We start from the raw sequence: 26,128 nt of genomic DNA on the forward strand, positions 1-26,128 counted from the left end.
TGTGGAAACATCTCAAGGATGATCAGTGGGAACAGGATGCACCAGAACTCAATTTTGAGTGTCATGGCAAAGGCTGTGAATACTTATGTACATGTGTTTTTGTTTTAGTTTTTTTTATTTTTAATAAATTGCAAAGATTTCAAAACAAACTTCTTTCATTTTGTCTTTATGGGGTATTGTTTGTAGAATGTTGAGGAAAAAAAAAGGAAAAAAATTAATTTAATCCGTTTTGGAATAAGGCTGTAACATAACAAAATGTGACAAAAGTTAAGCACTGTGAATACTTGCTGGATGCACTGTATATACTTGAATTTTTATTTGTATTTTATTTCATACTACTAGTGGCGGCAGTCAGCGGTGGGACTGCGGCAGGCATTCTGACACTGGGTGGGAACTAACTGCCACTGACATCCCAATGACACTGTGTGTGCTGCATGTGTTTGACCTGGGAAACATGCTGCTGTGTATTTTTCTGCTGTGCAGAGAAATACACTGCAGCATGTTCCTGCTGGCAGGAGAGAGACCTGTGTTGTTTACAAACAGGTCTCTCCCCTGTCAGTGTTACTCGACGATCGATGGGTGATGGTGGGGAATCTCTGGCTGTGACTAACATCTGTAGCCACAAATGGCGGCGCAGGTAGGGCCCTACCCAGAGATGCAAAATCAGGTATATATACGTGATTTTGCGCAGCCCTGCTGCCCTGTAGCAGTAATTCTACTATAGGGTGGTGGGCAAGCGGCTAACGTATCATAGTAGCACATCACAAAACATGGTTTACAAAGCGTTTGCATTACAGCAGTGATAACTTCCCTTCTGAAAAGCAGCGCAATACCCTAAGGCAATGCACCTGTGTTGCAGCATGCTGCATTGCATGATATTGTACTGTTCTGTTACTAAAAAGTGGTCACGTCCAATTTTTGGTATGCTAGGTTGCATTGGCAGCTCATTCATTTCAATGGGCTACCTTTATATAACTCACATTATCGTGCAACATAAAGTGCGTTTATTCACGCAGGTTAATGTAGTGTAAGTAAATAGCCTATCGGGGTATTTTTTAGCTATCTATATCTGATTGGGGAGATTTCCCTGAACTTCCTGTCCTGGAGCTGTAACAGGAAATGAGAGGAAATCTCTCCAAAGTGAACAGAATCCTCATTGTAGAGAGTTGTCATAGGAACAGGTGTATCAATTTGAATGAGTTTCCCATACTTCTTGCTCTGGTGACAAAAGCTGAATTCCTGGGGAATATAAAAACACAATTGAATGCAGCTCTGTAATCATTAATACATTATTTAAAGATTTCTTTAGATGCAAGAAGTGTAAGTACCTGAATTTAAAGTGGTATCAATCCCCTGTACAGCAGTGCTCAGACTGGGAGAGGGTGAAGCAGCACTGACAAAGGCCATGCTGATAGGAGAAGAGAGCAAATTGACAGACAAATGAGCTTATCAGTTTTCTGCTTTTCATTTCCTTGCCCAATCACAATCTGGAGGAGGGACTAGACCTGTAAGTATTATTCAACTATAGCTCAGAAAAATCAGATCTCTGGGAGGGCCGGGTACATCTCAGGACTGGATGGACAATAATACAAAATATTTTAAAGAAAGCTCCCATTATTGTATTTCATCAGTATATCTTGGAGTTGCCCTTACTTTCTGTCTTGGTCACCAGTACAAATAAAGAGGGTGATTCTCTCCAGCAGGGACACAGCAAAATAAACCTGGCAGTGTGTCTAAGCATTTCTTTTTCTATACAAAACTAAAAATATACATAGACTTTAAGTTACTTAATTACTGCAACAAATGACCGCTGTGCCCAATCATTATCTGCTTCAATATGGATCTGGCAGGACTAAGGGACTTTTGCTTCAGAGAGAACTGCTGCTGCAAACATGGCAGGAAGATGAGTGGTCTAATTTGTATGTAAACCCTAAATCTAATTTTCAGTATATTTGGCATCATTACTGACTGTATACACTTTTCCTAAAAAAATGGTAACATTTTTATGAATCTGTTGCAGAGTTTCTGGAGATCCTGGTAGGAACAGCATTTTTTTTGTTGCAAGCTGACAATGCTAAGCCACTGCCTTACAATGAGTAGCAGTGTTGTCAGCTTGCTGTGTGAGCTCCCTTAGTTGTGCATCAGGTCTACACATGCCCCTTGCAGGCCTGACAGCAGTCTAATGGCCAACTGAAAGAGTGCCACTGTCCCAGGAACCAATAAAAAAAACCTGAAAGAGGGCCCTAACAAATACCCACCCTATCACTCTATCCCCCCCCCCCCCAAAAAAAAATAAATAAATAAAAAAATAAATGTATATATATATACACTCACCGGCCACTTTATCAGGTCCACCTGTGCAATTCTTGGAAACACAAACTGCTAATCAGCCAATCACATGGCAGCAACTCAATGCATTTAGGCATCTAGATGTGGTGAAAACGACTTGCTAAAGTTCAAACCAAGCATCAGAATGGGGAAAAAAGGGGATTTAAGTGACTTTGAACGTGGCATGGTGGCAAAAACTGCTTATCTACTGGGATTTTTACACACAACCATCTCTAGGGTTTACAGAGAATGGTCCCAAAAAGAGAAAATATCCAGTGAGCAGCAGTTGTGTGGATTAAAATGCCTTGTTGATGCCAGAGGCCAGAGTAGAATGGGCAGACTGGTTCGTGATGATAGAAAAGCAACAGTAACTCATGTCAATATGGAACAAAATCTCTGAATGTTTCCAACACCTTGTTGAATCTACACCACGAAGAATTAAGGCCGTTCTGAAGGCAAAAGTGGGTCCAGCCCGGTACTAGCAAGGTGTACCTAATAAAGTTGCTGGTGCGTAAATATACATATATATTTATTTTGATTTATTATAGGTACTTATATAGCGCAGCGCTTTACATATACTGTATAATGTACATTCACATCAGTCCCTATCCCTCAAGGGGTGTACAATATAAGATCCCTAACTCACATTCATACATACACATACTAACTATTTAGCCACTGTGCTGCCCATATATATATATTTATTTTCTCTTAGATAGATTCAAGTTACCTGGTCTAAGTTACCTGGTCTATCTTCAAGCCACCTTCCCACCTCTAGTATAGCCCACAAATGCTAAAAGGAGGCAGGGGGTAATATAACCCAGAACTGGACTCTCCTTCTGAAGGTGCTATTTGTGGCATGCTGCTTTCTGTCAGCCGGCCAACACCAAGAATGATTCAAAAAAACAAAGACTAAGCTCAATTTACAAAACCAGGGTGAGGATACTTATTATCCAAAAATTAGTTATTTTTAGCTGGGTTCAAAGAAATGTAAAAATTACAACCATATAACTAAAATAAAGATACTTATCCTTATGCTAAAGCTTTGTGAATAGAGCCTATTAGGCTCAATTCACATAGCTAACACACCAGGATAAGTGTACATATTTTTTTTACTGTAATTATTATATAATTGTCCAATGATAATTGAAATTTAAAGTCACATGGGTAAATTAGAGCACCTTATCCTTGTGTTGAAGCTTTGTGAACTGAGCCTGTGGTGACCTAAACTCTAGGTAGAGAGTCATTCAATACAGCTGAACTCCAGGGGGTTTTAAAAGATACACATTAATGCAGCTCTGCAGTTCTTTATACATTATATAGCCATTTAAAGAATTTTTTACATTCAAGCAGTGTAAGTACTTAAATTTGACTTGGTATGAGCCCCCAGCAATCCCATGTACAGCAGAACTCAGACTAGAAGAAGGAGAGGCAACACAAGAAGCCAGTTGCAATGTTCGTGCTAACAAGGGGTGTGCTGATAAGAGGAGAGAGTAGAGATACAGAGATAAACTCATCAGTTTTATGGTTTTCCTTTAATGGTCCAATCACAATCTAGGGGAGGGACCAGACCTGTAATTGTTACTCAGTGCAGCAGAGAAAAATCAGGTCTCTGGAAGGGCTGTGTAAATCTATTGGATGGACAATAAACAAGCAAATCCTTTTTAAAACATCTCCCATATAATTAATATATCTGTGTATTTATCTGTTTTCCTGGAGCTCAACTATAATACAAGGACTACCCTGCTCTCAAATAGGGCACCAGTGTCTGGCTGTAATTGGCTGCAAACAGCTAACTGTATCAGCGCAGTCACAGCAAGGAGCAAGAACAAGGGGATTGGCTTTCACGGGGTAGTGGTGATGCTTTACAACGATCAACTTTGTGGTTCCTTTACCACTCATTGCATTCTTGTCTAATGTCCATCACTTGTAAAACGAGTCAGACATTTAAAGTGGTTGTAAACCTCTGACATGAAATATGAACAAAGCATAAATTGTGGACTTTGTGGTCTCAATCCAGAGCACTAATTGTCATTCTCTCTGCTGCTTAGTTCCTCTGCTATCAGTATGAGTCACTTCTGACAAGTTTTTCTGACACAACAAGCTAAAAGGTTACAGATGAGGGAGCTACAGCACATAGCCTGTGATTGACAGTCACAGCTCTGTTCCTTTGTGCTGTGTGAAGGTGTGGCCTGTCCCTTCCCTCCAATCAGCTCTCACTGAGTTCTGCAGAATGTAACTTCAGCTCCCCACCTTCTACAGACAAGTTATATAAATTCTGCACTTTGAAAGGATGTAGAGGAGAGAGAGCACAGATAAACAGGTACAACTTCTATAAGAGTATTTGTTTAATTTCTGTGTATCACCTGAGGCCAATCACTTCACTAGGTATATGTAAGGGTTTACAACCACATTAGGAGCTGTTTAGCACTAGGACTAGGACTTTTTTGGGAGCATATGACTACAATCTCACATGTACGACTCTTAAAAAAAAACCTTTATATACAGTATGCAATTTTACTTTTTGAAGGCCAAGAGACATACTCAGCAAAATTCTTCAGTTTTCAAGAAATACAAACACTCCTGAGCATGTGGAGAAACATGAGCTCACAGTACACCTCAGGGCAGTTTCACTTTTTTTTTTTTTTTTTTTGCTGACTTCGAGAAATTTTCTTAACTTTCCAAGAAACCCTTTAGAAGCGAGGTGCTCCTCACGTCTGGGTGTGTTATGCTTTCAGCAGTTTTGCTAAGTTTGTACAGGACAGGTAGCTGCAGTGTAGGATACTGTGACTTCGAACAGATCAGTGCCCTTCATTTAAATCTGAAACCAAGCAGTCAGCTAAATACAGCTGCAATACATACATTGGGAGCTGTTTTACTTGCCAAAATACTTCTATTTTTGTCCATCCAGTTCTGTGATTTACACAGCTCTGCCACAAAACACAGCCCTGTATGGAAGCAAAGAAGACCTGATTTTTCTTTGCAGCAGTTAAGTCACACTTATGGTTGTTGTTTATACCCCAGCCTGTTGCTGTAGAGTAAAAAGAGAAACAACAGTCTAATGAACTCACCTCTCTGCCAACCTGCTCTCTACCTCTATCAGCATGTCCCTTGTTAGCACTTGAACACTGCAGCACAGGCTACTTGTTCTGCTTCTTTCTATCTCAGTCTGAGTTCTTATGTTTATGAGACAAATTCAGGTACCTAAGCTGCTTGCATATAGAAGCATACATTTTAGGACAGATTAATTATTATGGAGTTGCATTCATTTGTGTGCTATGAATACCTATATCCAGCCCACAGACTCTTAACCTCCCTAGCGGTCTGATTATGTCAGTATTTCTGTGCTCAAAGCGGTACATTTTTTTGCATGGAAATATGTATTTTTTTTATTGTAGGCCTGTAATTTTTAGAAATAACTCACTGAAATCTGTCCGGACAAGAGTCTAATATACATCCTGGGTAGGATAAAACTTGAAACACGAAATCATAAATTATAATTTAATAAATAATCCTAAAAAATAATAATATAATATTAATAAATTTAATTCAATATTATAATCAAACCAAAAACACTGAAATTTGAAATATAGCGCCAAGTTCGCACATCATTGAGCAAAGTCGCAGAATCGTTTTCAGTGTCATTTTCCCCACGAATCATTATCACTCAATTCTGCAAGTGGTTCTGATATACTATCGCTGTTCTCTTGCTGGTCGAAAACTGCTTTTGACCGAAAGGGACGCTTTTTGGACGCCATGGATGTTTCTCAGTTTCCAGGCAGAAAGAACAGTAAAAATGCAGGCAGGGCACAGGACAAAGCACTAGGGACAAAATGTATGTGAAATGGTTTGATACAGTAATGTTATACTGTGTGATTTTAGTGAATGTCACTTTTTGTCATTTTCAAATTTCCCACCAGTTCCATCCCCCGTACGTCCCGACGCTCGCAGGGGACAGAACCCAGATGACAGATGCCGGCATCCGCCGGATTACATTGCCGGGGACACTGCAGGAGGGACATCGCGGGAGCGTTGGACAAGGTAAGTGATCGAGGGATCCCGGAGCAGCGCCGCATGGTAAGCCCGAGTGTAGCTCAGGGTTACCGCTTGTGGTGCTGAAACTTTACCCCAAGCTACACTCAGGAATACTGCCAGGGAGGTTAAAGCTGGCAACCGGCTTTCAGATAAAAGTGATTGAAGCAGTTTCACAGCTGCTTGATCACTTTTACACGACTCCCATTGCTGCCTGCCACTGTTCCCATGCTCTTTTGTTCCATTGGGGAGGACCACTGCAAGCGGTCGGGCTGGCTGCACACAGAAAAGATGGAGGAACATTGTTCCTCCCTCTCCTCTGTCACGAATGAAGCCAGTAGTATCAAGGATTTAGTCACTTCTGTTTTCGGTTCTGCCAGAGAAGCATCTGATCTGTGTTTGATCAGATGCTTTGAAGGGCAGAGGAGGAATGAGGGGTCTAAAAGAGTACCTGTCACTGCCAAAGTTATCACAAGGGATGTTGCCATAATACCCCGTGTAGCAATAATATTGAATGAAAAAAAAAATAAAAAGTTGAAAAAATGTATAAAAAGAAATTAAAGCACTGCCATCCTCCCATGCTGGTATGCAAATGAAAAACTGCATGTAGATCTGTCACACAACAATGATTGCACCACACGTGAGGTAGCACCACAAACGGCAGAGTGAGAGCAATATTTCTAGTGCCAGAGCTTATGTCTAACTCTAAACTGGTAACCTGTAAAGGATTTTAAAACTTTGCCTATGGACAATGTTAGGTACCGTAGTTTGTCGTCATTTCACAGGCATGAACAATTTTATATCTTAACGTGTTTATTATCTATTAACTCAGCGCAACATCACCTGTTATACTATACCAAAAAATGGGTATGATATTGTGTTTGTGTGCACTAAAATTCATTTAAGTGCATTTTTTCTTGAAAATTTGTGTTTGATAAACAACGCCCAAATATCACGTGACATAAAAAAATTGCAACAACCACTATTTTATTCTCCAGGGCCTTTGCCTTCAGAAAAGATATAATGCTTGGTTCTGGAGAAGAGTGCTGACTTTTCTGCAATTTGTATATTCCAGCACCTTGACAAAAGTGCTTCCTGGTACCTTTTGGTCATGAATATCTTTGTTTGCGTCATCTGTATCTTTTGTTTCTTCCTGGAGCTAATCTATGTGTCAATATACCCATAGACATAAGATGACGATTGCCTGATATGGTTGTTCTCAGCTAGAATGGGTGACAATGTTATGTCCATGGGTTTAGGCAGAGTGCCGGCTTACTGCAGGGACTGGGACTCAGCAGGGACTGGCCAAGATTCGAATCATCTATGGGCAGGCTGATTGTACCCAAGTCGATTTTTGTTCAACTTGGGTCAGGTTATGCATGCAGTTATTGCTAGCGGCTAATATAGTCGCTAGCAGTAATCACTGTGTTCTCCTGGCAGGGGCACCCCTCCTCCCCAGGAGAACACAATTGCTTGCAAGAGGGATTCCCCCCATCAACACTGACTGTGTTGATAGAGAAATTTAGCGATTTTCTTCTCTGCAACCCATAGTTTCAGGAAAGAAAATCGCATCATGTATGGCCTGTCCTAAAGTACCCATCCCAAATGGTTTTGTTCTTTCCATGACAAGCAGTACTTCAGCTTTTGCTGCATTGGGCCACCCACTCCCCCCCCCCAACACACACACACGTGTGCTAACATAAGTATTACGTTCCATCCTGAACACCTTATGATCATAGAGTACCTATAGATATTTCCATCAAGAATTCTACATTAGAATATGCTTTAGCACCAACGGAACTTATTCTGAATTTTAATATGCAAATTAGCATTCAGACATTCTTCACTCTGCAGCTGAATTGATGTGATTTTCTGGAAATTCCAAAAATACAAACATGAACTATATTTATTTAGCCTCATTCGTGTTTAGTTATCTATCTTTGGTGGTTAAATAAAATGATCACAGTTTCAAAATACAACGACCAAAAGCTTTATATGTCTCGTAAAAACACTAGTTATATTCATAATTTAACAAATATGTTATTTTTCACTGTGAATAGCCAAACACGTGGGCTGTATACACATTTCCCCTTTTTTGGTGTTCTGTAAAAAAAGAAAAAAAAATACAATACCGTATTAACCATGACAAGTCTCAAACGCAGCTGTTAATTCCATGTTTGCTGCACTTCATAAGGACCTGCTCGCTGTGTTGATGTGCATAAAACATTAGCATATTGAAATGGGCATTGACGAGATAAATAAGACCTGGCACAGCTGCATCTGCAATCACAGCAAAAGAAATTCTCTCTAGCTTTACCCAGCGGCATCATGCAGAGGCATTAGCTGCAGTGGGCATACAGCATAATGGCGCCAGTGTGCTTCCTCCATGCTATGCTACTGACCTTTCCTATATTGCTCTCTTCGAAGATTATCCTACCTTTGCTCCTGTGCTGTGAATTGTCAGGTACACTCTGGTACAATGTCAATCAATGTGTTTGACATTCTCTCCATTTTTTAAACCATCTGCTCTCTTATTGAATGTCACCTTTTTTGACTTTCAAGCAGGATTATGTCCCCCAAAATCAGAACTATATCAAATACAATGCATCTGGATCTTCAGCGAGTCTCGCCTTAGTCCTGTGCAAAGTAACAATCCAGGGAAACGTACTGATTCAGACAGACAGTGTAGGAGACATGCAGTCCACAGGTTCATAGCACTGCAGTCATTAATTAACATACGCCTTGTTCTTGTTTTTTATTTTTTCTTAGTTCTTGCTGGTTAATGAGGGCATGCAGTCTAAAGGCACCTATAGATGAGTTGACTGTTGGCAGACATGACCAATTTTAGACTGATAAGTTAACAATCTTTATCTACATCCATCCTTTTTCTTCTTATTAGTCATTGGCTAGGTTCCCTAGGGATCAAGATGGAGGCAGGTGTATTCTGACTGCTGTCTCCTTCCTTATCCATACATGTTAATATCAGTACTTGGGAGATCTAAATCTACGTGTTATTATTCATATTTTTAAAAAGAAAGATCTCTTAGTAGTTTCGGATATGTGACATTAACCGACAGATATCTCTATATATATGTCCTTCCTTTCTTGCATAACCTGCATACATGGACCTGTTGCAGCCTTCTATCCTAACTTGGCTGCACACAAAGAGGCTGGTTCTATTCCTTTTCTCTATAAAAAATGAATTGCTCAGCTATACAACACCCAGATACCAACGCCCAAATTCTGTCTGTGCAATAGTGCCTTTGAAAAACGTGTACGAACCCCTAAATCATCCAGCAACCCCTACATGGCCCGACCTTCACTAAAATCTGTTGATTTGAAAAAAAATCTAGCTGTATCTCTACCCTAAGGCAGGCTAAATATTAATATACCACCCAATCAATTCAAGAATCACTTGCAACAAACGCATACTGCATGTAGCATGTTGCAAACAAGAGAATAGGGATCAGTTTTTTTACTGTACGCACACTTTTTTCTTGCCTAACCCATCTACATGGGATGATTGTCGCAGCAGATAGCACTGCTTGGCGATAGCTTGTGGAAAAGCCAGATTTTGTAGTCAGCCATGAGGATGACCAGGCCATGTTGGGCCTAATTTTTGAGGCAAGGCCATGCCTAGGTGACCCACCAAGCTCAAGGTCGTGAGAAGTTGGCAGTGCCGTTTCGGCACACGGTAAGTATAATTATAGTGATTAAACCTGTACGGGCTAGATTAACAAATCCTAATCTTAGCGTTTTAGTCAAGCATTTTGCAAGTTAAGAGGATGTGGAGTGATCACAGTCTGTAATACACAACCAACTGACCATTCTACCGGTTAATAATCTACAGGTAATGTTGTATATTGTAATATTTTACTGGACACTGCATTGCATCCAACTACACTACTTGTCTACAAGAGAAAAACACTTATTCACCTCTTTATAAGTATAAAGATTAGCAATACAACAGTTAATTGTATTGTTATAATATTGTTCTTTTCAAACTAAATAAAAGATCAAAATAACTAAATAAAAGAGCCCTAAAAAAAAAACCCTGACACTGTTTTGTTTCTGTTCCTCAATATATTACCAAAAAGTACGTCATCAAGTTATTAAAAAGGATATAAGTCCATGTACTATCCTACAGTATATAGATATATAGGACACCGACCATTTATACTGAGCTTTGTACTGTATACTGTATATGGTGTGCCTTGTCTGCACTGCCAAATATAATTCAGTGTTGTGCTAAAAAAAAATTTGTTTTCTCGCCCAGTGGCACAGAGAGTTAACGGTGGACTCATTTCAAGTGCTAAATTATGGAAAATTTTGACAGCCACATCACAAGGGCTAGTATTGCACACACCCACCCACTTTTATCAAAAATGTCATTTGTACAGGTGATTCAGTCCGGCAGTCTGGTGGATTTTACAATTAAGTGTGAATATACTGTAAATATATACTATAGATATAATTTGTCTATACGCATGTGTGTAAGTGTGTGTACGCTATCATATGGTATATTTATTGAACATATTCTCAGGCAAAATATAGTTTCTGCTGATTTATCCAGTTTATGTAAAATTGTAAAGGAACGATAAAATATCCAGCAATTTTTTTCCTGGATGTGTCAGTCTAATGAGAGAAGGAATGCGATGCATGAATCTGAGTGAGCCTGGTTACCTACCCTGTATTGTAAGAAAAAAATATATACACATTTGTACGTGTGTGTGAGTGTGCATATGTGCTAGGGCTCCCCATATATATATATATATGTATATATATATATATATATATATATATATATATATGCACACACAAGCATACACACATTTCAGAAGCTGACACTTCTGCTTTGACTGCTATCTGTTAACAAGTGCACGCATCCTGTAGAGTAATTATCAATTCTTGTTTAAAATTCTTCGTTTTGCTTGATACAAAGGATCCGAAAACAATCAAGGCCTTTTGTAAGCCCAACAGCTGTTCTTATGTGATACAAATGTTATTAATTTAAAAAAAAATCTTAATAAAATGTACAAAAGGTACCTTATAAACATAACTTTCATTTTGATTTCAATCTGCATTACCGTACGTACTGAAGACGAATGCCCAAGCCACCACAGGATCCCTGTCTATTTCTTTATCTTGGGTAAAATGTTGGTTGGGTCTGTTTTTAATGTTACCTGGCCTACTTAACAAATGATCAAGAATTGCAGGTAAATTATTTTGAACTTAGAATATTTTCTTTTATTTTTTTCTTCTATGACTGAAATTTACATTATATTTTCACAATACAAATATTGGCATCTTCCCACCCATGGTGAATAAGAGTTGTAGATTTGCATGCAAGCTTGAAAATAAATATCTGCAAGTCTGGGGGGTGACACATCAATTCCTGAAACAAACATGGCTGATGAAGAAAACAAATGTGGTGGGATTTTCATTCCTCATAATTATCCTCATAGATCTAATCTGATTTTTCAAATGCACTTTGAGGTATACTGTTATTTTGTGTTTCTGATTTCCATTAGGTAGCCATAAATATTTGACATATAGGTTAAGTGAGCAAAATATTTTAATAAAGATTTTACAAACTACGTAAAGAGGGAAAAGATATACTTTAAATAGAGTGTGAATGCGAACAACTTGGCTGTACAGTACAGCAAAAATAATGAAAAGAAACTTAAAAAAAGCAAAAAACAATGAAGCAGAGGACTTGGATGCAGTCCAACCTGTTTTTATGTGGCCTGTCTTTCAAATTATTTCTTTAATATTCTGTTACAAAGATTTAATGGTAAGGTTTTCTGTATAGGTTACTGCGTAGGTCTACTTGCCGCATTTAGGATGCAGTTAATTATATATATATATATTAATAATTTTTGTACATGCAATAATAAGAACAACTGTGGCAAAAAAGGACGAAATGGTATTCCTATCCAGGAAAGTATAGTCGCCATCACTGCTACTATGCCATCCTAAAAAATGGAGGACACATGGAAAAAAATATAGTTACAATGATAACAATACATATGTCATCTTCCTGATTTTTTTAAACAATTTATCCAGCTTTGTCAGGTTATAGGTCAGAAGTTCCATTCACTTATAAGCAAAGAATTGGAAATTGGTATTAAATAGTGTATGAATAAATATGCAAAAGAAAAATGATAACTGAAATATGGGATTCAAAGGACTGTTAAATGTGAAGGCTTTGAAGCAGGGGAGGCCTACCTTATCTTGGTATATTTTGTAATTTTTTTTGAATATTCAAACTTCAAGAAAAAAAAAAAAATTGAACCTGTATTGAAGTTTATGGCATAAGCAATTCTCTAAGTTCAGCCCTGCAATTTTTGCTTTCTCTCCCCTCACTCATTTATAATAAGTGAGAGGAAAGGATTTTTAATACTAAGACAATGTAAGAGACGGTCCTTCCAGTTGTTTGCTAAAATATAAACATATTCTGCAAATATATCACAAGAACCATATTAGATGTTATCCTTTAGCAAGGTATTATTTCTGAAATGGACATTTCATATATCCTAGCAGTCTGCAAGAAAATGTTCCCACTACTAAGCAAGGCCTACATGCCTAAATGACATGTCTAATTAGGCATCCCAATTTTCAAAACCAGAATTGACACATATTTTATTTCTCGATCGTATTTACTTACGTATAATTCACTATTTTATTAGTAGTAAGAACACGGTTTATTGAAATTCACCATTTTATTAGTAATAAGAACACAGTTTAGTGAAATTGCTGAAGGTTTCTTTTCTCTTCACTTGGGAATCGTAAATGTTTCAAAGAACCATATAGCACAAGTGTTTGGCTTTTATTTATGCCTTTCATTGTGTCTTCAGAATAATTTTCTTGGCAAAGTGACGAATTATCATATATAATATGTACTAATGATTACTACATGAAATACATTCTAACAAGCCCTCTAATATGCAGGTTTTATTCCTAAATCTATTGTAACTACCAACGCCGTGTTCAAATATCTGGGTATTTCATGTATGTAATATGCCAATATCCAAATGCTGTCGTATTTTTTGGCGCCAAAATACAGAAAAGGTAGCTATATTAAATACGTATGCCCCTATTAGTTTATGTTACCTCTAGGTGATCAGAACTATATTAACTGCCTATAGAATAACCCTTGAAAGAAAGAAATGTTATCTCTCTCTATTAGCAATTACTATATCCTACAGACAGCAATGAATATGAAAAATAAAAGTTGACCTACAGACAGCAATGAATATGAAAAATAAAAGTTGAAATAATGAAACGCATATGTTGTAGAGGTTTAAAGATAGTTTGCGTTGAGCAAAATTGCCAAAGAACCCATAAACATCAAAATATGTAACTATGACCTTCGTCTAATTATGGTTATATAAAAGAGCTGACAAATGGATAATATACCTATCAATGGATAATATACCTATCGTAACGAGAAAATAATACACAGCGCATATATGTATATATGTATGTTTATGTATATAAATATATAAATACACAATAACACATATTAACAACTTCTTAATACATATTATAATATTTCCTATCATTTCTTAAATTCCCTGATCAACAAAAAGGCAAAGTACCATACAACAAACTGATAGCTTGGAAAAAAAACCCTCTAAAATTAAATTGTAATAAGAAAATCCCATAGAATGCCGATCAGTATACAAAATTAACAGGCAAATGCCAAAAAAAAAAAAACGTATGCTCTTTACGCAAAGGAAAGTTGCAGTGCAGTTCAATTCACGAGTGGCCACAGTCATCCTAATATCTGATCAAGACGCTTGATAATGAAATAATATCTACCATACAACCAGGCTATGGATGAGACAATAAAATAGGTATAGTAAAAAAATAAGACATCTGAATTCCTATGTGAAATATTTTAGAAAGTATCCCAAAGCGTACAGACAAGCAGGATAGTTGAGAGATTATTAAACAGTCTCTCTGACCAGTATATCATCAAGGGTGTAGAGTTCATTAAAAATAAAAAAAAATAAGTGGTCATGGTGCCAAAAATAAAAAAAATATAAACGAGTGGAAAAAAAATCAGGCCATTAAGCTGCACTAGCTGTTACGTTTAAAGTAGAACTTCCTAGCCTGAGCTGAACATACAACAGATCAATAAATAAAAGCTGGATTAGCTGATACAAAGAGTACATGCAGCATCTGCATTGATTAAAGGGTCTTACCTATGAATGGATGGGGAAAGGCTTTCTTGCATCGGTGGAAGAGGCACGAGCCCCTAAAGCATTCACCTTGCAGCCTCCTGTGAAAAGCAGACAAGAGGAGTCTGAGAGCTCAGTTTCTTGGTTTGTGCAAGTGCTTGCAGGCCTGTGAGAGCTAGAAGGCGGTCCTTACCTAGCAACTAGCTTGAGATTCTCGGCAGCGTGCGTTCCCTCTGCCACCACTACCCCTTGGCTACCAGCACCCAGCAACGACAGAAGGCTGAGAGGGGCTGGCATGAAAGGCAAAAAAAAAGAGACAGGGAAGAAGGGAGGGAAAAACAGAGAAGCGTGTTAAGCTTGTCTGGCAGTTAACAAGTCTTGAATGAAGAATGTTACCAAACAGACAAACAGCATATAGGGTGCATGCTAATAGTCTTACTTCGGTACTTAATTATGAATAATTCAAGAGGCAAAAAAAAAACTCCCCGCCCCTTTAAAACAAATTGCCATTGCTACATCTGCAGAGACATGAAAAATAAACTGCAGTAAAAAAAAAAAAATATATATATATATATATATATATATATACCTATATATATATGAATCTAGGCACTTTGACAGTTACTTGTGCCAGCTTCTACATTCTGCATGCATACAGTTACAGTGAAAAAAAAAAGGTCGCTATACACTGCCATATTCCATCTTTGCCGCCTATTTTTTTTCTTTTGTCTTTTCAGCTGGCACCTGTCCCAGCCAGTGCATTGCTATGCACACCCAAATGCCTCGCAATCAAAAAAAAAAAATAGCTGAGAAACAGTGAGTGAAGCAAAGATGCAGAAAAAAAAAGAAAAACCAGTATTCCCTTTTGTATCCACTGTCAGATTAAAAGAGGAAATAGAACTATCCGTCCTTTAAGTCAGGTGGTCTTAGTCCGCGGCTGGTAAAAAAACACGGAAAAGGGCGTCTTGTATACTTGATGGGCAAGCGCGTCACGATTTGCGAAGAAAAAAAAATAGGAGTGGGGAAGCCATATTCCTTAAAGACGGCGAGCTGGCACGGCTTGGCTCATTGTTACACCGAGGGAAAAATAAAAATCAATTTCGGTTATAAATAGGGGGGTGCAAAAAAAAAAATATCTTGAGAGTGTAAAAATATTGAAGGCTGAAAAAAAATTAAAGCTGTAAATAGCTGAAGGGGGGGGGGGGGGGAGTGGCGGGGGAATAGTCAGCAGGAGGATAGAGAGAGGAAAAAAATCAGAGGGTTAAAATAAAAAGCAGGGAGAAAAAATGAAAAAATTATCCTATTTGCTGCAACAGAAAAAGTTGTGCCCTGGCACAAGCCATTTGAAGGGGAGGCCCTTGCAGTAGGAATGCAATCAGGAGCAGTAGCTATTTGCAAACTCCCATCTCCCCCTTGTGAGCAGCTAGAGCAGTCTGTCTCAGAAAGAGGAGGAGTACGTTAGCCAGCGAAAGAGATGGGTTAGAGCTGATGATGAAACGGAGGCATGGCCCTGCGTGAGCAAGCTAGTTGTTAACACACGTACCCTCACACAAACACATACTGCATGAATCTAGACATCAGCTCAACCCTCCCTTTCCCTACTGTAGCATCTGCTTTGACATTTCAGTCACATACAGTAAGCAAGAGCATGTGTGGATATTTTTTTTAACTGTGCATACAAAAAGAAAAGGGAAAAATGTCATGTGACTTTAGGAACAATGTAAATGTGCATGCTGCAACACAAAAAATGAAAGCCAACAATGACAACGAGATATTTCCGGGCTCATTTATCAGACAGGCCAAGGATCTTCACTCAAATAAAAAAGTGTTAATATTCACCTAAGTTATCCAATCATGTGAAAAGCAGAAAATATAATATTTATTATTTTGTTTGCAATAAAGGTTACTTTACTTTTGAATTGGAGGGGGATATAAATGGGTGCAATAACTGTACGCAATAATTCACTTTTTTTTTATCCTTATATATTTATTTTCATGGACCCTCACATGAGGATTGATCTTTATTATCTTGCACTGAGAAAAGTTTGATATATTTTGGGGTTGATTTACTAAAACTGGAGACTGGTGCAGCTGTGCATCAGCTTCAAACTTCAGCTTGTTCAGTTAAAGCAGAGTTCCACCCAAAAGGGGAAGTTCCGCTTTAAAGATTGGTCCCCCGCTCCCCATTAAGGATTGACACCTTTGGAAATCAAGTGGGAGGGAACAGGTACACGAATTTGCCAGGTACCCGCTCCCACTTCCACTGCGATCACCTATGCGATCGGAAACGGAAGTTGTCCTCCTACCCTCCCTCCCCGAAGTCTTGTGGGACACGTGACAAGTCCCAGAAGATGCGCAGTGGGCACCCGGCTGTGAATGTGAAGCCGTAAGCTGTCACAGCCGGGTGCCTACATACAGGATGGCCGGTGAAACGGGCTGCGGTGGGAGCAACCCGGGATCCTGGGACAGGTGACTGGCTGTTTTTTAAAAGTCAGCAGTTTTTGTAGCTGCTGACTTTTATTTTTTTTACAGGGTGAGTGGAACTCCGCTTTAAGCTTTGGCAATACAACCTATAAGCTGACTGGTTTCTATGCAGAGCTGCACCAGGTTTTGACCTCTCCAGTTTTGGTAAAATACCCCCTTTGTATATCTGGCCCAAGTGAGGGTATCCGAAATACTGACTCCATAGCACGAGGTACTGCTGAAGCTGAGATATACATCAATGTAGGGGAATCCATGTGAGTCTCATCATAAACAGGTACTCTTCACCAATGCAGCCTTCTTCCTATAGGGAAGTCTTGCTGCTAGACGACAAAGTAAAAACAAGAGGACACAAAGGCCTAGCGTATTACCTGATTAAAAGCTTTTACCAGGTAATGCACTAGGTCTTTGCTTCCTCTTGTTTTTGCATTGTCAGGTGGGGGTATGTTAAAAAATGTGTTACTGACTATGATGTTGATCTCCTCCCCCTGAATGGTTTGAGTAAGTGCTGTTGGGTGTGAAACCTGTTACCATCTACTGTCCCTGCTGTGTCTGTGATGCTTTTATGCAATAACAATAAAGAAATCGAGGAGTGCAAAGAATTCTGAATCTCTTTTCTTGGATGTTGATCCCCTCACCTGGCTATTCCCACTCTACAACTAAGCTCATTGCAAGCAAAACGCGTTAGAGAGCAGAGTTCAAACGGTCTGTCTTGCACTGGGCAGCACTGCACTGTAACAATAAAACTACTATGGTGGTTTTTATTGTGGAGTGTGACTACTATTTTTCCATGTGAAAAAGCAGCTGAACACGATTGGCTATTCAAAGTGAATGGAAATTTGCTTTTCACATGATTTGAAAATAAAAGTGAATATTTACACCATAATTTGAGTGAATGGTTTCAACTTGTTTAGGGCATCAGCCTCTTCATCTCTCATATACCCTTGGATTAATTCAATAATAGCTGTTAGAGGTGTTAGAGGAATGCAAGTTAAACTTAATGGGACCTGACAGTTGAAACCTCAACACCAGTGTCTGCAAGGGGGGGGGGGGGTTCTAACTGATTTCTCAGCAAAATAAAGCATGGAGACATGGATAGATGGGGGAGTAAGATTTGAATATTAAAAATGTATTAAATAGCGCTTTTGTTTTGTGATGCTCAAACACATAGTAGCTCTACATTAAGTTAAAGCGGAGCTCCACCCAAAAGGGGAAGTTCCGCTTTAAGCCTTTGTCCCCCGCTCCCCATTAAGGATTGGCAACTTTGGGGAGCGGGGGTACCCGAATTTGTCAGGTACCTGATCCCACTTCCGCTGCGATCGCCTAGGCGATTGGAAGCGGAAGTTGTCCTCCCTCCCTGTAGTCTTTTGGGACACGCATCAGGTCCCAGAAGACTACGGGGCCATTCACAAAGCGCAGCGCTTCTCGCGCATGCGCAGTGGGCATCCGGCTGTGAAGCCAGGTGCCCACACTGAAGATGCTGGTGCCAGGGAGAGAAGACAGCTGGTTAAACCAGCAGTGGTGAGGACACCGCTGGACCGAGGGACAGTTTTTGTAGCTGCTGACTTTTATTTTTTTTTTCAGGTGGAATTCTGCTTTAACTATACTACATTACAGTGGCCAGGTGATTTACTTTTTTGTGAGATTTTGTGGCTTCCAATACGTCCTAAAAGAGAATGCAGAATATGCAGATCCTTAATATTAGTTGGGAGATCGTACGTCTGATGTAGGCCCATGATGTAAGAAAACTGCCCAACACAAGCATCTGAAAAACCACTACCAAAAGTATGCCTGTTTTGCTAAACAACAGTAATACAGGGTGGGCAAAATAAATTCCAGAGGCATATGTTGGGTTTTATAGTCCTAGAGAAGGACACTGAATTGATCATTCCATTGGAAAGTGTGTTAGGACCAGACTGTGTCATCACTGTGTATCAGTGCAGGCCAAAGAGGGTGGATAAATGTTATATCTAACAATATGCAGCTCCAAAAAGTTGACCATACTTGTGAGGCTGGTCAGTCCTGTAATGATACTGCAGTGTAATTAAATATGAATTATGTTCATTTTTTAGAATTATCGCCATCAGTAATGTATGTGTCTATCAATGCAGATTGAAGAGGTTTGGATAAATGTCAAGTCTAACAAATTGCAGATCTAAAAAGTTGACTGAGTGGTCATGCTTATGATGCTGCTCAGTCCTTTAATTATGCTGCAGTGTAATTAAATATTATAAAATATGTTCATTTTTAGTATTATTGCTATCGGTAGTGTATGTGCGTGTGTATGTGTGTACTAATATATTGCTACTCTTTTACCCCACCTCCTTTTTTGCTAAATTTGCAGGTTATCTCTAACGTGTCAGCCTAGCAGTAAAGTTAATTTTGGCCTGGGCTTTGAGCAGGTGACACATAAAACGACCACTATGTGCACAAATTTGCAAAGTAAGGGAACGTGACCTGTTTGCGTTGCAGCATACTATGAAACATTTTGCTACATTGTTTCCATTAGATATTTATGTATAAAAAATATTTGTATATTTTTTATATGCTTGGCATATGTGCATGCAAATGTCAGTTTACCCTGGCATTCTGTGTAAGTATGTGCTCTCACCCTGTTAACACCAGCCGGTAAGTAGATCCCCTATTCTGCTTCGATTTGAGTGGGTACCCTGCTCCCCCCTCCTCTCCCCTCTCCCACAGTAACTCCCCTGCCTTCACTTTAAAAACCATCTGCAAAATCTGAAGTAAAGCTGCCCGGCCCTTTTTCTAGCTATGATCTTGGCACCGAGTCAAAAGCTGATAAGCACTTGGGCGACACAGCTCCACTGCTGGGCTAAAAAAAAAAAAGAGCGAGAGCGAGGGGAAAAAAAGAAAACCAGCTGCCATGATTGCAGTTTGATTGAGTGTGCCTACATTGAAAAAAAAGGGGGAAGAAAAAAAAAAATCAGACTGCAAAGAAAGACAAGGCATGCCAGAGGATTGTGCAGAAGATCCACCACGCTAGAGGAAGACGACAAGTCTGCCCTCCATTTTCTCTCCTCTTTACTGCTGAACTGCTAAAGCAGCTTCTCGTAGCACTCCCTCCCCCTGCATAACCCGAAGCAAAGCTGCAGGAATCATGCCAAGTGTCACGTTGCTGGTTACCCAGTACGCCTTTTTTTTTTCCCCCCACTTTTTTTTTTAACAAGCGTCCTTTCCATACCTCCGTTTGTGAAAAAAAAAGTCAGCAAGATAGTACTATTTAAAAAGAAGGAATCCTTAGCGGACTAGAAAACAGCTGAGAGGCGACTAACTCCCGCCGACAGCAGATATTAAAAAATAAAAACCTGTTCCTTAACCCTTCGCAGGCGTGAGCGGGCTGCATAGCTAAAGAAAAAAAAAAGCACACACATTGGTAGGCCCCCTCCTGCAGCAAAAAAGACGCTACGTTTTCTCAGGCAGAGATGTGCAGATTGAGTGAGAGAAAGAGAGCGCGCGAGTGTATGGTATTTTTTTTTTCTCTTTCCAAAGACCAACATTTGGCTTTTTCCATTTGTGGCAGATCTCTGTACGCCTATTGTAAGCAGAACATCCTGCCTCTTTTGGCATGGTTTCCAAAGGCTGCTCAACTAAGTTCAGTAGAACAAACTTTTTTTTTTCTCTCTCTCTGCCGAAGAAGGAAGACAAAAAAAAAATCCTGCAAGCTATTCCCCACGTTTCTTGCTTTCTTTTCTGATTTTTTTTTCCTCTTTTTAGAGTTCTTTACTTTTGTTTGATTATTTTCTTTTTTGATTTGGTGACATCGAGGAGTTAAAGCAAAATCTTAACCGCTCAATCCTCAGAAGGGAAAAACTGACTCAAAAACTAAGGTGGGGTCTTTTTTTATGTTTAAAAAAATAAAATAATCAGTCTGTTAATACGAGCTGCGGTAACTTAATTTAGCCTAGTCTTGTGATTTGCTTTAGTTAACGTGATCCTAGCGACTTCCAGACTGCACCTCTAGCGTTGAGACTTCATAGCTCCCCACCCCTTCTCACTAACCTGTATCCCCTTTTTTTTCCTATTCATCCTAATGAAAACATCCGCCGGGCTCTTCCTTTCCTTCGTTACAGTGAGCTGTTTGCATTCTCGATGGTACAAGCCAAAAAAGCAAAAGGGAAAAAGAGGGGAGGGCGGGGAGGTGTGTAGGGGGGGGGGGGGGGAGTTTAGGCCTCGACCAGCTATTTCTCTCATAGCAACAGTACTTCTTGGTACGCCTAGCTTTGGCATACATCAACATTTCTACCCGGCCAAGTATCCTGTTGCGTCACCTCTCGCCATTCCTCTCAACCAATTGAATCCTCTCTGCTTTCATACAAAAAAAATATATACTTTTAACTTCATTGGTAAATTTGAAGGAGGGAAAAAAATAGAGAGAGAGGGGAATGGCAGTGAGGAAGAAACACATTAAACATGCACAGGCTTGACTTTAAAACTTTAAAGGCCTTGTAGTCGTGCCCTCATACAGCAAAGAGGAGATGGGTTTGGAGGGTCAAGTATTTCGTATTCGGCGGTGGGTTTGGGGGTGCGGGGTGGAGGTAACTAGGTATTAGTATTGGGGGAGCTTGGTAAAACCAACAAAATCAAACCTATTTTTTAAAGTTTGCATACCTTTATCTGCAGCTAACATGTGTAGGTATGTGTGGGTATGTGTATGTATACATATATCTTAGAATCAAAACCTACCAAAGCAACCTGTATTTAAAAGGATATACACACCATCAGTTGCAGCTTACATGTGTTCTATGTGTGTGTGTGTGTGTATATATATATATATATATATATAAATATATATATATATATATCTGCAATGAATAAATATCGACATGTAGATTGACAGACAGGACTATCCTATATACATATTATTTACAAAGTATTGATACAAGCTCTTTATAAACAGAAGTGTCTATCTATCTATCTATCTATCTATCTATCTATCTATCTATCTATCTATCTATCTATCTATCTATCTCAATGTATCAATTACACATATAGACACATACATATGCATTTTCTAGATTTTCAAGAGTATTAATAGCAGATCTTCATTAACAAAACTCATTCCATTTCCATAAAATATAATACATCAACTCTTGACAACTGATTTCAGCAGTTTGGTTTCATGGCATTTTACCATCACCATCACCGTTCATTCACCGTCACATTCAGTGATTTTACCATTGATATCCTATATCCTAGGCACAGGATATGTGCTGACAGCCCAAGGAAAACACCTTGTCTGCCTATGACTATATTCATGAAATAAGTGACAGTCGGACACAAGGTAACAGAGGGAGACAAGAAATGAAAATTCTGCAGAAAAACAGCGATTGACATCCTAAAAATAGGTTCATTCCCTCATGGGCAGAATGTGGGGGACAATATCTAGAAAATAATTTGCTGTGTTCACCGTACTATAATCAAAAACTCTTCCAAATCGTCCATTTACTCTTAAAATTCTTAGATGCTTTTTTTTTTTTTTTTTTTTTATTTTAACAAGCAAGCAGCTTGTAGTGCTAAATTCAGCCATGGTTTTCTGCAGTCTGGGCCTAGTCTCCGTTATAGACAGGAATTAAGCTATGGTAAGATTAAAAGATCCACACAGGCTGCAGCAATGAGTCACAAAAATCTAAGGGGAAAAAAAGGTAAATTAAAGCCCTATAGTTTCTGTCTTCTCGATTTCTTTTAGGCTTTTAGAATGATAAACATGTTGTAACTGAAGCCAGTGCTGTTTTTGCAAGCACTGTGTGGATTGCATCAGAATGGGCTTGAAACATACCGTTATAACTGCCAACTCTCCCTGGCTTCCAAGGGCAGCCCAGAGATTTAAAGAGCTGTCCCTGGAAATGTTGGTCCCTAGAAAAGACTCTACATACCAATACTACCGATCCCTTTTTTCTACCTGTTATTTCAAATGATTATGACCTGTAACTGGTCTCTTTGCTTATTTCATGTTAAAAATTACCATACAGCAGAATGTGAAATACAAAAAAGGATTAACACTCCGATATAATGCCAAACACACACACATATATTTTTTTACACATTGTTCCTATACATATTATAATAATGATAATAATAAACACATATATTATATATTCTTTTCACACATTGTTACTATATATATATAAAATATATATTTATACATAGATAGATAGATAGATATGCACGTGTTGCTATTATACATACATTCTCACATATATATATATATATATATATATATATATATATATATATATATACATATATTAATATACATATATTTTTATACTATAGATAGATAGATATATTATATATACTATAGATAGATAGATATTCACGTGTTGCTACTATACATACATTCTCACATAGATATTCACGTGTTGCTACTAGACATACATTCTCACATAGATATTCACGTGTTGCTACTAGACATACATTCTCATATATATATATATATATATATATATATATATATATATATATATGCACATACACACATACATATATATATATATATATATACACACATATAATAATATACTATAGATAGATAAATATACTATATATGCTATAGATAGATAGATAGATAGATAAATGGATATTCACGTGTTGCTACAATACATACATTCATATATATATATATATATATATATATATATATACACACACACATATATATATGCTGTATATATAAAATGTAGTGATTCATTGTGAAAATTGGCTTTTGATACTCCAACTTAACATGTGGTCAACCATGTACAGTGCCTTCCAGATCTACTATATCATTGCATCTGGACTACCTGGAAACAGGTTATTGATCAATAATACCTCACTTTTTTCTCTGTCTTGGATAAATGCTCAATCATTTTCTGGTTAAAGTATTTACTGTTTAGATGTGTATCCTATAAACACAGATATATACATAACCAATATTCAGCTACCCATAGCCTCTATATGTTGAAGCACATTTACTAAAAGGGATATTTCCCCTTAGCCTGTGCTCACTTCAAATTCCCAGTTAACGTAAATCTGATAGGGTAATGGGTTTTAGATGTGAACACCAACTAAGCTGAAAAGGACTGCTTCAGTAAATGAGTGACCTACACTCTATTCTGACAGTCTGATTTTTATTTATAATTATGAGCTTATATATTGAATGCAAAGGCTGTTGGTCTGTTCATCCTTTGCTGCAATCAGCTAGGGTGAATCCTATAGGACATCTACTATACAGGACAAAGTGTACACATAATTAAACAACGAAAATCGCGCTTTGGCAACACAGTCGAGAGCAAAAAAAAATAGAGAAATCAGCATATATTTTAATAAGCATACATATAACAGCCATTAAATTAACTATTTAATGATATTTTTATAGCACTTAAGAAATAAACAGTTTAAAATCTAATATGTAGTACAAAAAAATTACTCAAGCAGAAAGTCTTGGCTAATTTTCTTGATCTTCTAGAGGACAACTACTTAAACTGTTCTGCCCAAAACAATATTGTTACATGTTACAAAGCAATGATCATTGAGTGAATTGCTCATTTTTTTAACTAGAATGATTTAAAAAATTGTCATATTATTTTTATAGCACTGAAGTACTCAGTGCTTGGTTTATTCAATAAATAAAATGTAAAAAAGAAATCCATAACATTTTATGTATAAGCTGTCTAAACGTTGTTATCTATATCATATATTGTGTCTGTTTTTTTTGTTTGTTTTCTAAAAGTATGACTGCAATAATATTTTAATCATAAATCAGGCTGTTTTTATAGAGGGAACTGATGAGGGTGTATTTATAAATAGTGATAATCAGGCATATAATTAGCTATTGGTTTTCATTTTGTGAAATAATTAGGCAATCGGGGAGGTGTGTTTGCAGGTATTGTCACCCATCTGTCCACAGACAATGCTTGAATTTACACTATTATCAGCTGGTATGCCATCAAAAATTAGGTTTGCGTCACCGCAAATTTTGTGGAGGTCAATATAAAATATAAATTAACCCCTTCAGCACCCACACTATTCCACTAAAAAAAAAAAGTACAAGAAAAAACTTTGTTCACATTCAGGTTAACGATATATCTAGGACACTTTTTTTTATGAAGATAATTAAACGGCGGGTATTAAAACGGCAATGCCGCATTACCTAGATAAAGAAAAATCAACATTTTCCAATGTGGGCATAAGAGCAATTATCAGGTGAGATTAATCTGACTAAACTACCCCAAAAATGTGCAATTGGCTTAAAAAAAAGAGACTTTTACGAAATGCTGTTTTTGAAAACTTTAACCCCTTGTTTGTCAGGATGCCACGTCCGCGTTTGAAAAGCAAAACGAAGAACGTGAAACTCTGTGGAGTTGTGTAACTGTGCTGTGAATTGCTGCATTTCAGGGCACAGAAAAATACTGCCAAGATGAAGAAGGATGTGAGCTGGTCAATCACAGAATATTTCAGGAAAGCACTTTCTTGCCCTTGTACCAGAAAATCTGCTGAATGTCCACTAAATACACAGAGGTAGCAATACAAAATAAAGAGAAAGTAAAACAGACAAAATAAATACAGCGTGCATATATATATATATATATATATATATATATATATATATATATGTGTGTGTGTGTTCAAAGGGCTCACATAGGTATATTATAAATAAATATACCTATATAAAAGAGGAAAAGCACAATAAAACAATCCTGGCCAAGCAACTGTTTCTGTGTTGTGTCTGGCGAAACTCCAGACGCCATTTCACGGCTTGCTCAGTTCCGCCATTTTATGTTTTCCCTGTTTTGGCCTATATTTGCAGGTTGCAGATGTCAATGTGACAAGTGCTAGTTCAGCATGTATGTTGTGTGCGTGCACACGTGTGTATATTTTGCACACCTTGTAATACACTAAAGAGTGGAAGTTTTCGGTTAAAGCTGCAGGGATCCCGAGAAAAAAGTTTTTGTGTTATTATGAAATGTCACAACATAAAACGACAATCATGAATTGCAATGTGACCAACATATTGCAATATATTATGTAGCTTATTTTTTTTTCTTGTTTCTTTATAATGACAATGCTATTTTTTTATGTAAAATGGTATGTGTTCACACATG

The 26,128-nt window shown here is 38.0% G+C and overlaps 2 long non-coding RNA genes across 3 annotated transcripts in view; one reads left to right on the plus strand and one right to left on the minus strand.

Annotated features, from left to right (window-relative positions):
• LOC149459762 (uncharacterized) overlaps positions 1 to 14,983 on the minus strand; it is a 127,958-nt gene extending 112,975 nt beyond the window's left edge. Inside the window, exons 1-2 of the long non-coding RNA XR_016313226.1 lie at positions 14,740 to 14,983; positions 14,571 to 14,647 (exon numbers count right to left, since the gene is read on the minus strand). This is a non-coding gene — a long non-coding RNA (uncharacterized LOC149459762). The remainder of the gene's footprint in view (positions 1 to 14,570; positions 14,648 to 14,739) is intronic.
• Positions 14,984 to 19,859: 4,876 nt separating this feature from the next.
• LOC149459764 (uncharacterized) overlaps positions 19,860 to 26,128 on the plus strand; it is a 64,891-nt gene continuing 58,622 nt past the window's right edge. Inside the window, exon 1 of one of the 2 annotated variants that reach the window (XR_016313212.1) lies at positions 19,860 to 20,875. This is a non-coding gene — a long non-coding RNA (uncharacterized LOC149459764). The remainder of the gene's footprint in view (positions 20,876 to 26,128) is intronic. The other variant, XR_016313211.1, reaches the window with a different exon arrangement.

The sequence above is a fragment of the Staurois parvus genome, unplaced genomic scaffold (genome assembly GCF_062004578.1).
Source record: "Staurois parvus isolate SC_StPar_1 unplaced genomic scaffold, SC_StPar_1.0 ptg000249l, whole genome shotgun sequence".
Taxonomy (NCBI): domain Eukaryota; kingdom Metazoa; phylum Chordata; class Amphibia; order Anura; family Ranidae; genus Staurois; species Staurois parvus.